This window comes from Pinus tabuliformis, chromosome 7, assembly GCF_031772625.1.
Source record: "Pinus tabuliformis cultivar Carrire ecotype Pingquan chromosome 7, CPIR1, whole genome shotgun sequence".
NCBI lineage: Eukaryota > Viridiplantae > Streptophyta > Pinopsida > Pinales > Pinaceae > Pinus > Pinus tabuliformis.
The window spans coordinates 381,165,015-381,177,344 of NC_142293.1; positions in this window are offsets into that span (position 1 = coordinate 381,165,015).

The window sequence follows — 12,330 nt, forward strand, 5'->3', positions numbered from 1 at the left end:
AATTGTTCACACAATCCATATGATTAGGTGTCAACATTCCCCCCCTTAATCTGAAGGGATGTTGGTGAGTCCAAGAATTGTTCTAAATTTTTCAAGCTTTTCTCTTCCAAGCGCTTTGGTGAATATGTCTGTAATCTGCTCATTAGTGGAACAATGTCAAAGATGGATTGTTTTGGCCTCAATGTGATGTTGAATCAGATGATATTTTGTATTGATGTACTTTGTTCGATCATGGAAATTCGGGTTTTTTTCCAACTTTATCACTGAGGTATTGTCAATCATGAGTGGAGTCGATTATACTTGTTTTACCTACAAATCTTCCAGAATTTTCCTGAGCCGCACAATTTCTTTTGTTGCCTCAGCTACTGCCACATATTCTGCCTCTATTGTGGAATTTGCTGGAATTGATTGTTTGCATGATCTCCAGGAGACAGCTCCCGATCCAAGACTCATAGCATAACCCGAAGTAGATACCCCAGTTTCTTTGTCTCCATCGAAGTCTAAATTAGAGTAGCCAATCAAGCTGAAGTCGCCCACCTGTGTATACTTGATTCCAAAGTCTTGAGTTCCCTTCAAGTACTTTAGAACTCTTTTTGCAGCATACCAATGTCCCTCACAAGGCTTTTGCATAAACTTGGCAAGAATTCCAACAACAAGTGAAATATTTGGTCTAGTAGTAGTTAGGTAGTTGAGACTTCCTACAAGCTGTCTATACTTTGTTGCATCCTCAAATTCTTTTCCTTCAATGGATGTGAGCTTTAAGTTTTGTTCCATTGGAGTAGTTAGAGGATTGCATTCAGTCATGCCAAATCTATTCAACAGATCTCCATTGTACTTCTTTTGAGAAAGGAATATGGACTTTGGATGTTGAGTTACTTCAATACCAAGATAGTAATAAACATAGCCCAAATCAGTCATTTCAAAACCTTTCCTAAATTCCTTTTTTATGGATGAAATGTAGCTCTCATTGTTCCCTGTCATCAAAAGATCATCTACATATACCACAAGATATACAACTGTTTTGCCAACCTTCTTGACAAACAAAGTTGCATCATCAAGATCATAATGTTTGAAATTGAGTTTCAGAAGATGGTCAGTTAGTTTTTCATACCAGTCTCGCGGTGCTTGTTTGAGGCCATACAAGGATTTCACAAGTTTGCATACTTTATGTTCATGTCCTTTTACAGTAAATCCTTTAGGCTGGGACATAAAAACATTCTCTTTTAGATCTCCATTCGATAAATCAATTTTTACATCCATTTGATGGATTTTCCAACCGTTCTGAGCTGCTATGGAAAAGAGTGTCCGAATGGTAGCCCATTTTGCTATGGGTGAAAAAGTCTCCTCATAATTGACCCCTTCCTTCTATGCAAAACCTTTTGCGACAAGCTTGGCTTTGTGCTTGGCAAATGAGCCATCAACTTTATACTTGTTCTTGTAGACCCACTTGCAGCCAATTGGTTTGATTCCCAATGGAGGATCAACCAGCTTCCAAGTGCCATTCTTTATCAAGGCATCATACTCCTTTTGCATTGTTTCTTTCCATTCATCATGAGAAGCAGATTCTTTGAAGGAAGTTGGTTCAAAATCTCTAGACAAATTCAATTCACAATCATAAGAAACATCTATATCAACAGGTGAATTAGAGTCATCTACATCACCTCCATTTTTCCGGGTTGAATTTCTAATTCCTGTCTTTCCAACCTCATCGAGATGAACACTTTCAAGTGTCTTTGTGAGCCACTTTGGGGGACCTTTCTGAGATGGTCCAGGCTACTCTGTTGATTGAGTTGGGACTAAATGAAGATTGAATCTCCTAATTCTGTCAATCACATCACTCAAAGTATCATCCGTTGTTGGAGTTTCATGTGGGGGAGAGAGTGCTTCAAGAGAAGATTCCACAGGTTGATCTAGTATAGGAATCCCCCTTCAAGATGTGGAATATGATTGCTATCACCCCAAGAAACTCTCCTAGGTTGTATATCAGAGATGCTCAGGAACATTACAAACTCAACAAAATCTTGGATAAATGGTGGATGAATGAAAGAAATGTTGCATATTCAAACCATACAACCACTTTTACTGTACTTGACCCTAGACATGGGTGAACACCCCCAGACTACAAGGCTTTAGACCACCAATTACTTACAGTTTTAAGGAAAATGTGATGATGGAGTACACTGATCACACCAGTAGATGCACAGGACCCTGTGATGGCCAGCTGCAACCAGTTAAAAGGTCTGTAATTCTATTTCCTAATGCACAGACAGGATGATAGCTCTCTGGCATTAAAACAACAAAAACCTGCATACATATTTGATAATGCTAACTAGATTCTAGCAGAGAGGTGGGATGACAGCCCCTCTACTGCTAAGCATCAAAAGCAAATGAAAAATGCATACAAACACAGCCTGGAACAAAGAAGAAGTGGAAAGTGAGCAATCAACAACAAAAGAAGATTGTATTAGTTGAAAATGAAGACCAGAAGCTGCAGGTTACACAGTAGTTACAGTCTCCAGAAGTTGAAGTTTACACCAAAATAACATTCATCAACCTCATTACATCTTGTTTTTCAGTATATATGGAGTTTTTCACAAAATTGCTCTGCTGCCCTAAGCATGGAGGCATCATAACTGGCCACCAACCACATTCACAATCAGATATGGGTCTCTGATATAGTTTGATTGTTTTTAATGAACAAAATGGCTCTTTCTGTACTTTGATGTCCTTCCTGAACAGGTGAAATATTAATTGAATAAATTTCCATAACTGTTGCAGTCATTTATCTGCTCAAGGTTGTCCTTCTTGTCCTCGGAGGTACACTGTGTTGAATGCGGTAGCTGAGGGTTTTATGTATAGAGTACCGCATTATCTCTTCCTTCTTCACGCACACAAATAGGCCGAAAACATGGAAAATGCATGAAAATGGGCGATAGCCTACGAATGAGAGCTGATAGTTGGATGGAACAGATCAACAACAGAGACTAGATTATGGAGTCTATCACGTGGGTATGCGAAAAGGAGGATCATGGGCCGTCCGATCATGATCAGGGAGATCCGATGGCTAACGGGCGGCGGAGATGATCAATGGTTAATGAGCGAGGAACAAGCGGTTTCACGAGCGGGTGGTATTCCCTGCACCACTTTCGGGCTGTGGTGATTTACGTATAGGGCGGTGTGATGCAGTAATATGACGATGTGTGGCAGGTAGGTCGGCGGGGGAAACCATTTTCCTGTGGGCTAACGAATGAGCGGTTTACGGGGTGAGGGCTTGCGAACACCATCGGATGATAAGGCGGGATGATCGGACGACCGAGATTTAAAAGCATGCTTTGGCTTCATGTGATAGGTGAGAAGACAGGTAAGGGGCTTGCGAATGGGTTTGAATGTGTGTTATCGAGGTTTTATAAAGGGTAACAGGGTTAAATAGTGTTAAAACACAATATGACCCGGGAGTTAGTAAAAAAGGGTTTAGGTAGGCCTTTATAGTGTTAAAGGACTTAAGCGAGGAAACACCATTTTTACACTGACTTCAGGTGTAAAACAAAGGTGATGAAGTTTAAATGAGTTTTGTGAAGAGATTAAGCAGGAAACGGAGCTATTGGGGGAAAGACAGGGATAGAGGGGGCTTGAAAGAAAATAAAGAGGATTTAAGGAGAAGGAGAAAATGGAGGTGTGGGGAGAATAGGGAGAGACAATGATAACCATTATAAACCATCTCTGAGCCTGCAACCAAGGATCAAACTTATTCCTTCTCCTGGAAAATCAGCAGCATGTAGCAGCGCTAACACTGACTCCTTCTGGGGATGAGATCCTCCCTGCAAGGTCTCAAGAACCTGCATACCAATGCCTTTCCAGCTGAAAAAAAATTAGCCAAAATTCCTAGTGATCCATTGAGCATGGAGTCTACTTTGCCTATACAAAACTGATAAAAACCAAAATATTTACAACTTTTAAGGCCAAAGGCCTTAAACAACATAAACTTTCAAAAACCACCCATTAACTGGGCCATCAAAAACTATCTCTCCTCCCATACTTTTCAGTATGAAGGTTTTGTTCCCTTGAACCTGTGAAATGATGAAAGGCCCTGTCCAGAAAGCATCAAATTTCCCATGATTGCATTTCTTCTCCTTTAGTGCATCCCACTTCAAAACCAAGTCACCAACCTGAAAATTATTTGTTTTTGCCTGTTTGTCAAAGTTTTCCTTGATCTTTTTCTGATGTGCTGCAGCCTTTTCAACCAACTGTTCTCTAATCTAATATATTTCTACTAAATCAGCAATCCTTTTTGCCATTTCCTCTTCTTCATTCTGCTCTCCTTGAAGGAATTTAGCCACAGGGAGAGTTAATTGAATTGGGAATATAGCCTCAGTGCCATATACTAGCTTGAAAGGAGAATTTCCTGTGGATTTTTTAATGGTCACTCTGTCAGCCCACAGTGCATACTTGAGCTTTGAATCCCAATTCTTTTTATTGTCCTCTAACAGTTTTTTAATTATCCTGATTAGACTTTTATTAGAGGATTCTGCCAGACCATTTCCTTGAGGATAATAAGAGGTGGAATGAACAAGTTTAATACCCATTGAATCAAACATTTCCACCAATTATTTTGCCCTGAAGGCCGTTGCATTATCTGTTATTAATTTATGTGGACAACCAAATCTGCTGAAGATATTCTCTGTCAAAAATTTCATGACCACATTATGATCAGCCTTCCTTGTAGGAATTTCTTTAATCCACTTAGTGAAATAATCAATGGCTACTAATATTCATCTATGCTGGCCACTGGAATGTGGATTGTTTTCTATAATAAAATCCAAGCCCCACTGCTAAAAAGGTCCTTTTTCCTGAATTGGTTTTAGGGGTAGGGATTTCAACTGCTGTTTTCCTTCAAATCTTTGGCACCTATCACAAGATTTATTAAAAACAAATACATCAGAAAATAAAGTGGGCCAATAGTACCCAGCTCTGAGAATTTTATTGGCTGTAGTTTTCCAATAATGGTGCCCTCCACACATGCTGTTATGAAACTGCTGCATAACTTCTTTTGACTGTTCTTTGTCCAGACACCTAAAAAATATTCTAGTTGGATCCCTCTAGTAGAGCAAATTTTCCATAATGCAAAATTTTGCTGCTCTAAGTTTTAAAGTTCTGGCTTGACTTTGAGTAAATTCTGAAGGGATTTCTAGCTTCAACAAGAAATTAATTATTGCAGAATACCAACCACATGAAGCTAGATTCTCGACCACTGACTGTTTTTTCTCTGTTTCAACTGTTTTTTCCTCTTCTTCCTGACTATTTTCTGTGATTGTGCATAAGAAATCAATATCTAAAGACCTGTAATTTTCTTCAGCCAATAACTTGGCAAGCCCCTGACCTCAGACTAGCTTGGTGGGCTTCAGCTCAATATTAAATTCTATCATTTTTGCAATCCATTTCACCCTTCTTCCATCAGCATCAGGTTGTGTCAAGAAATGTTTTATTGCAGCAGAGGGTACATATGCAATTATTTTTGAATGCAAGATATAAACTCTGAAAGCTTTTAAGGATTTCATAAGAGCATATGCATGTTTCTCAATGATATCATATCTCAGTTCAACATCCCTCAAATTCTTGCTGAAAAATGTCACCGGATGTTCTGAACCTTCTTCATCTTGCTGCAATAAAACTGCTGCAATGGTTTCTTCAAAGGCAAATGAGAATACATGAAACTCCTTACTATAATCTGGACTTATTAATGTGGGAGCCTCCATTATAGCTTTTTTAATAGACTCAAATGATTTTCTTGTTGTATCAATCCACTTAACCTCTGCTCCTTTCTTCAACATGGAGGTAATATGCTTCACATATTTAGCAAAATTTAGTATAAACCTCCTTACAAAATTTATTTTGCCCAAAAAAGACTGAATATCCTTCTTTGATCTGGGGACAGATAAAGTCTGTATGGCTTTTACTCTTTCTGGGTCAATTCAGACACCTGCAGCAGACACAACATGTCCTAACAACTTGCCTTCCTCTAAAGCAAATTGAGACTTTTTGGGATTGACTGAAATTCCAAACCTTCTGCACTATAGAAACACCTTTTTGAAATGTTGTAAATGATTTTGATGGCTGCTGGAGTAAACTATTATATCATCAAGGTAGATAAGCACAAATTTTTCCTTCTCTCCCATAAATGTTATATCCATAGCTCTCTGAAAGGTGGCTCCAGCATTCATCAATCCAAAAGACATTTTGGCATACATAAAAGTGCCCCAAGGAGTGGTGAATGCAGTCTTTTCTTGATCATCTGAGTGCACAACAATCTGATTAAAGCCTGAAAAACCATCCAAGAAAGACATCACTTTAGCTCCTGAGACCTTTTGCAGCAAATGTTCCATCTTTGGCAGAGAATAGTTGTCTTTCTTGGAGCATTTGTTTAAATGTCTGAAATCAACACACAATCTGATTTCTCCACTCTTCTTCCTTACCACCACCAAATTGCCTACACATTTTGAATACCTAAGAGGGACAATGATCTTGGTAGCCAGCAACTTTTTAATTTCTTTTTCAATTAGAGGAAGAAGCATAGGATTTATTGGTCTCAGCTTCTGTTTGAATGGTATTGTATCCTTCTCCACAGGGATTTTATGCTAAATTATGTTCTTGTCATATGTTTTCAGATCACTATACTCCTAGGCAAACACATCAGCAAATTGCCTCAATAAATTGCAGTATTTAGCACTTTGATCAGCAGATAAATGAGTGGACAGATTTACATATCTAGGTTGACCTGGACTTCCTATATCATGCTTACAGACTGCAGATGGTCTTCTTGATGGGAAACTTTGTAAGGCACATCATTCTAGTCAAACAGACCTTCAAGAGGAATTAGGCCCTTAGGAATATGATTACTAGGAAGCTGGACAATGTTGTTTTTACCAATTTTATTTCTAAACTGGGATTTGGGGTTTTCTTGCAAGGCTTCATTCTCTTGGTCAATTTGCATCTCAAAAAACTCATCAATGACTTGAAGGAACCTATTTATCTCATCATCATCATCAAAAACTTTCCAATGGTGGACATTATCAAGCAAGGAAGGTCTCTACTTCATTTGGACTTCATAAACTAATCTGGGAGGTATGGGAGGTATAAATAAACTAGCAGAAACAACAAGGGAATCAACAAGCTGATTTTGGGCTCTAGGAATGTATGAAATACAGAAATAATCAAAGGAATCTCTGATTCTCCATACCTCATCTATGTATGCCTTCAACCTTGGGTGCTTTGCCTGAAATGTTTTATTTACTTGCTGGATAATTAGATCAACATCTCCAAATACCTTTATACTCTTGATTCATCTGTCCTTTGCTGCATTAAGGCCCAACAACAGTGCTTCATATTCTGCTATATTGTTTGTCACTTGAAAAACAAGCTTAAAAGACAGCTGAATGCTTTCTTTCTTTGGAGATACTTGCACCACCCATGCTCCTGCAGTTTCCTTGGAACATGCTCCATCGAAGAACATCTCCCAAAACTGACTTCCTTGCTCTTCTTTAGCCTGAACTATTGGTTTCCTAATCTGAAATGAGGCCTTTTGAGATTCTTCAATTTGGAGAATACATGCTCCAAAATCAGTGTCCACTGCATAAATGGGATGATTTGTAGGATTCTTCTCATCACTAATGATATATGCCAACTGTGCTTCTCTATATAACCTTTTGATTTCTCCTCCAAAAACTGGGACAGTTGCATAAGAAAGATCATTCTAAAGTGTCCCACCTAGTCTCTTAATCGACCCTCTAGACAGCATCATGCCAAACTTAGGAGGGACATTTGCTACCACAATATCCATCATCATGCTCTTCATGGGCAACTGAGTTAAGGTAATGGCCAGATCCTTAATTAATCCTAGAAATTTCACTTTCCTTGAATCAAAAGAGAATAAATCATGATAGGGTCTGGTGATATCAAGGCCTAACTCTTCCATGATAGCTTTAGGCATTAAATTGTGGCTGGCCCCTGTGTCTAGCAGGCAATTGTGGATGACTTTATCATGAATGGTCAAGGAGACATAAAAAGATGGAGAATTATTATCAGCAGGTTCAATCATAGGACTGAGCACAATGGTAGGCTTGTCATCTTGCAAATTGACAGAGTCAATGGAGATTTGTTTGGTTTCTAGCTCAAGGGCTTCAAGGATAGGCTTCCTAAATACTTCACTTTTCACCAACTCAGCCAGAGGCACAGATATTTTCAATTTTTGAACTTCTGACTCAAAACTGAAAGAAGAAGATGATTTATCATAACTTTTTACCTCTTGAACTGGAGCTTTGAGGATGACTGGATCAACCGCTGGTCTTTTCTGCTTGATATTCTGTGGTTCTGTTTGGACAACAGCTCTTTGGGTAGAATTTTCTTTGACATTATTTGCATTCGACCTCATGTTATATCTTTGTTGCTGCTCAGTTTGTAGAACAACTCCTCTATCCCACTCCTGACTGTTCTGATCTTGCAACAATGATTCTTCATAAGCGGCCAAAGTAAAAAAATGCAACGCTGCCTTTATCCTCAATGCAGTGAATTTCATCCTCATCTTCTTCAAATTTTTCCTCTTCGATGACTACATTTTGAAAAGGAGCCTTAACTTTTTGATCTTCTTTTGAATTTTCACCTCTCTGCATTATTTGTAACTGCTCATTTTCTCTTATGAATGGATTGGGGTTTCTTGGAGCAAATGTGTTATGCTGCCTTGTTTTCCCTGAACTCTGTTCAACTTCCAGCTTAGAAATTTTAGCAGCTAATGACTCTATCATCTTAGTCATTTTGTCCAATTTAAGCTCTGAAGATGAAGCAGAAGAAGTAGAAGCCTGACCTCTCTGCCTCCTTCTGTCAGCTTGACTTTTGAGCTTCTCTGCAGCCATGATATTAGATTCTACTTCTAAGGTTGCATCCTGCATGTCTGATAGAGTAGCACATCTCCTTTCTCTCAACAAAAAGTAGAAATCAGAGTCAAAAGCATTGACATAAGTTAGTTTGGTAGAGGTAGGAGTAGGCTTTTCCTCAGCTGGTATCTTACTATACATTTGATTGAATCTTTTATTAAAATCAGGCAAAGATTCACCATTTTCCCTCTTCAGATTACCAAACTCAATATGATAATACAACAAGTATTTTTTATCTCCCCATTGCTTCAAAAATGTATCATCTAATGCTTCAATATCTATTATTGATCTCTGGGGCAATTCTCTGAACCACTTCCTAGCCTCTCCATCAAGGCTCTGGACAAAAACTCTCATCCACACATCATGTTCACTTATATCTAAATTATCACCATCACTGTAAAAAGCTTCAAGATGTTCTTCTATTGTTACTCCCACTATGCCAGTGAATTTAGGCATATATTTTTTATATTCTCCCACAAGCATAGGATTTAAAGGCACATGAAATACCAATGGTCCATATCTGGCAGCTACAATTCTTTCTATCCTCGTAGGTGCTTGCTGTCCTGCCAAGATTGGAATATTTGGAAGAATACTAGTAGCTTGAATGGTAGGGAGTAATGTGATGGATGGCGGAAATAAAGGCATGTTTTGGACTGAATGGGAAGCTTTCTTTGGACTGAGATTCAAAGGGGAACTAACTGCACAAGGGACTGAACTAATCTCTGAAGATTTTTCCTTACTAACAGTGCTGATTTCTAAATCCTCAATCTATACATCTTCAGCAATAACTTTATCTTTCAGAGATGCATGAGAATTTTTTAAGCTTACCGAATCCTGATTCCCCTTTCTATGAAGCTTTCTTCAATTTAACAGTCCTCTCAGGGTCAGGCACTGGTTCTGCTACTGATTTCTGAGGATTTCTTTGAGTGTGCCTCACAAACTGAGCCAGAACTTCAATGTGGAGTCACCAAAGGATGGTCTTCCTCCAATCGAGTCGCCAATTAATGTTATCACCCCAAGAAAACATTAATTAACGCACACAAATAGGTCGAAAACATGGAAAATGCATGAAAATGGACGATGGCCTACGAATGAGCGCTGACCGTCGGATGGAACAGATCAACAGTGGACACTAGATTATGGAGTCTGTTGGGTAGGTAGGCGAAAAGGAGGATCATGGGCCATCCGATCATGATCAGGGAGATCTGACGGCTGACATGCGGTGGAGATGATCGATGGTTAATGAGAGGGGAACAAGCGGTTTCGCTGGCGGGTGGTATTCCCCGCACCGCTTTCGGGCTGTGGTGGTTTACGCACAGGGTAGTGCGATGAAATAATATGACGATGCATGGCAGGTAGGTCGGCGGGGGAAACCATTTTCCCGCGGGCTAATGAACGAGCGATTTACAAGGTGAGGGCTTGCAAACACCATCGGATGATAAGGCGGGATGATCGGACGACCGAGATTTAAAAGCGTGCTTTGGCTTGATGTGACAGGTGAGAAGACAGGTAAGGGGCTTGCGAATGGGTTTGAACATGTGTTATCGGGGTTTTATAAAGGGTAACGGGGTTAAATAGTGTTAAAACACAATATGACCCGGGAGTTAGTAAAAAAGGGTTTAGGTGGGCCTTTATAGTGTTAAAGGACTTAAGCGGGGAAACACCACTTTTACACTGACTTCAGGTGTAAAACAAAGGTGATGAAGTTTAAATGAGTTTTGTGAAGAGATTAAGCGGGAAACAGAGCTATTGGGAGAAAAACAGGGATAGAGGGGGCTTAAAAGAAAATAAAGAGGATTTAAGGGGAAGGAGAAAATGGAGGTGTGGGGAGAATAGGGAGAGACAATGATAACCATTATAAACCATCTCTGAGCCTACAACCAAGGACCAAACTTATTCCTTCTCCTGGAAAATCAGCAGCATGTAGCAGAGCTAACAATGATTATCAAATTCTTGAAATTATTTTTCATTTGCGAATCTATCCAAGCGATCAAGTTGTCGCTCAACAACATTGTCAGTTTTGGATGATTCAAGAAAGTTCACATCTCTAGATACAACAAACTTTTTATTAACTTCATGATAGAGACGGTATGATTTGGAGGTGTTTGAATATCCTAGGAAGATACACTTGCAACTTCTTGCACCAAGTTTGTTTCTATGTACCTTTGGTATCAATGCATAACATGTGGAACCAAAGACCCTGATATGCTTCATCGAAGGAATGTGCCCATAACACATTTCATAAGGAGTCTTGTTACTAATAGCATTAGATGGACTTCTATTCTTTACATATACATCACATAGAACTGCATCAACCCAAAACATCAATTTTACATTTTTGAAAAACATCATGGAGCGCACCATATTTAAGATTGTCCTATTCATTCTTTCAACAACTCCGTTCTATTGGGGATTATAAGGCATAATTGTTTGATGTTTGATCCCATGTTGGCGAAGATAGTTTTCAAATTCATTTGAAGTGTATTCTTTTCCATTATTAGTGTGAATAGAGCCAATATGAGATTGTGCATCATTTTCAATCCATGTTTGAAAGTTCTTTAATGTTTGAAAAACATCATATGTGTTCTTTAATAAATAAACCTAACACATTCTGGTGTAGTCATCAATAAATGTCATCATATATTTATTTCCATTTGCAGAAGGAACAAGCATTGGACCACATAAATCTGAATGAATGAGTTCAAGTTTTATATGTGCTCTGGAATGTGAATCATCAAAAGACTGTTTGCTATGGTTTCCTAGAATGCAAGCATCACATTGCTTAAGTTTCCTAGGAATTGTAGGTAAACCAGTAACACCATTTTTCTTCAACAAGCAGAGGTTGTCATAGTTTAAGTGTCCAAATCTAGCATGCCATAATAAATTTGATGGAAATGTACCTTATTCATAATGAGAATTGTATGAGAAATTTTTTTTCACGAGCAGAGGTACCCTGCAGCTTGAGAAGCCTTTCTTCTTCTATCCTTGTCATGACAAGTGAGTGGTCTGATGCTTTTCTCACCTCAATCTTGCCATCAAACATATGAATGGAGTGTCCTTGCTGGCGGATGTGGACCAAGGACAACAAGTTTCTCCTCAGTTATGGGAGATAAAACATGATGCAGAAGAAAGTCTGGAAGACCAGGCAATTTAAGCCTAATTCTGCCAAGCCCTGATGGCTTGAGTTTTGATTTGCTACAAAGTATACTGCTCCATCAACATTGTCAATAAATTCTTCAAAAAAACCTTTTCGAAAAGTCATGTGGCAAGTTGCTCCTGAATCAAGCAACCATTCATTTTTCCAGGAAGCAAGTGAAGCATTAAATAAGTCTTCATTTACTCCAATATTACAGTGTGCCACAACATAGTGAGAAGATTCAAGTGCTTTACCTTTCTCTTTGTCATT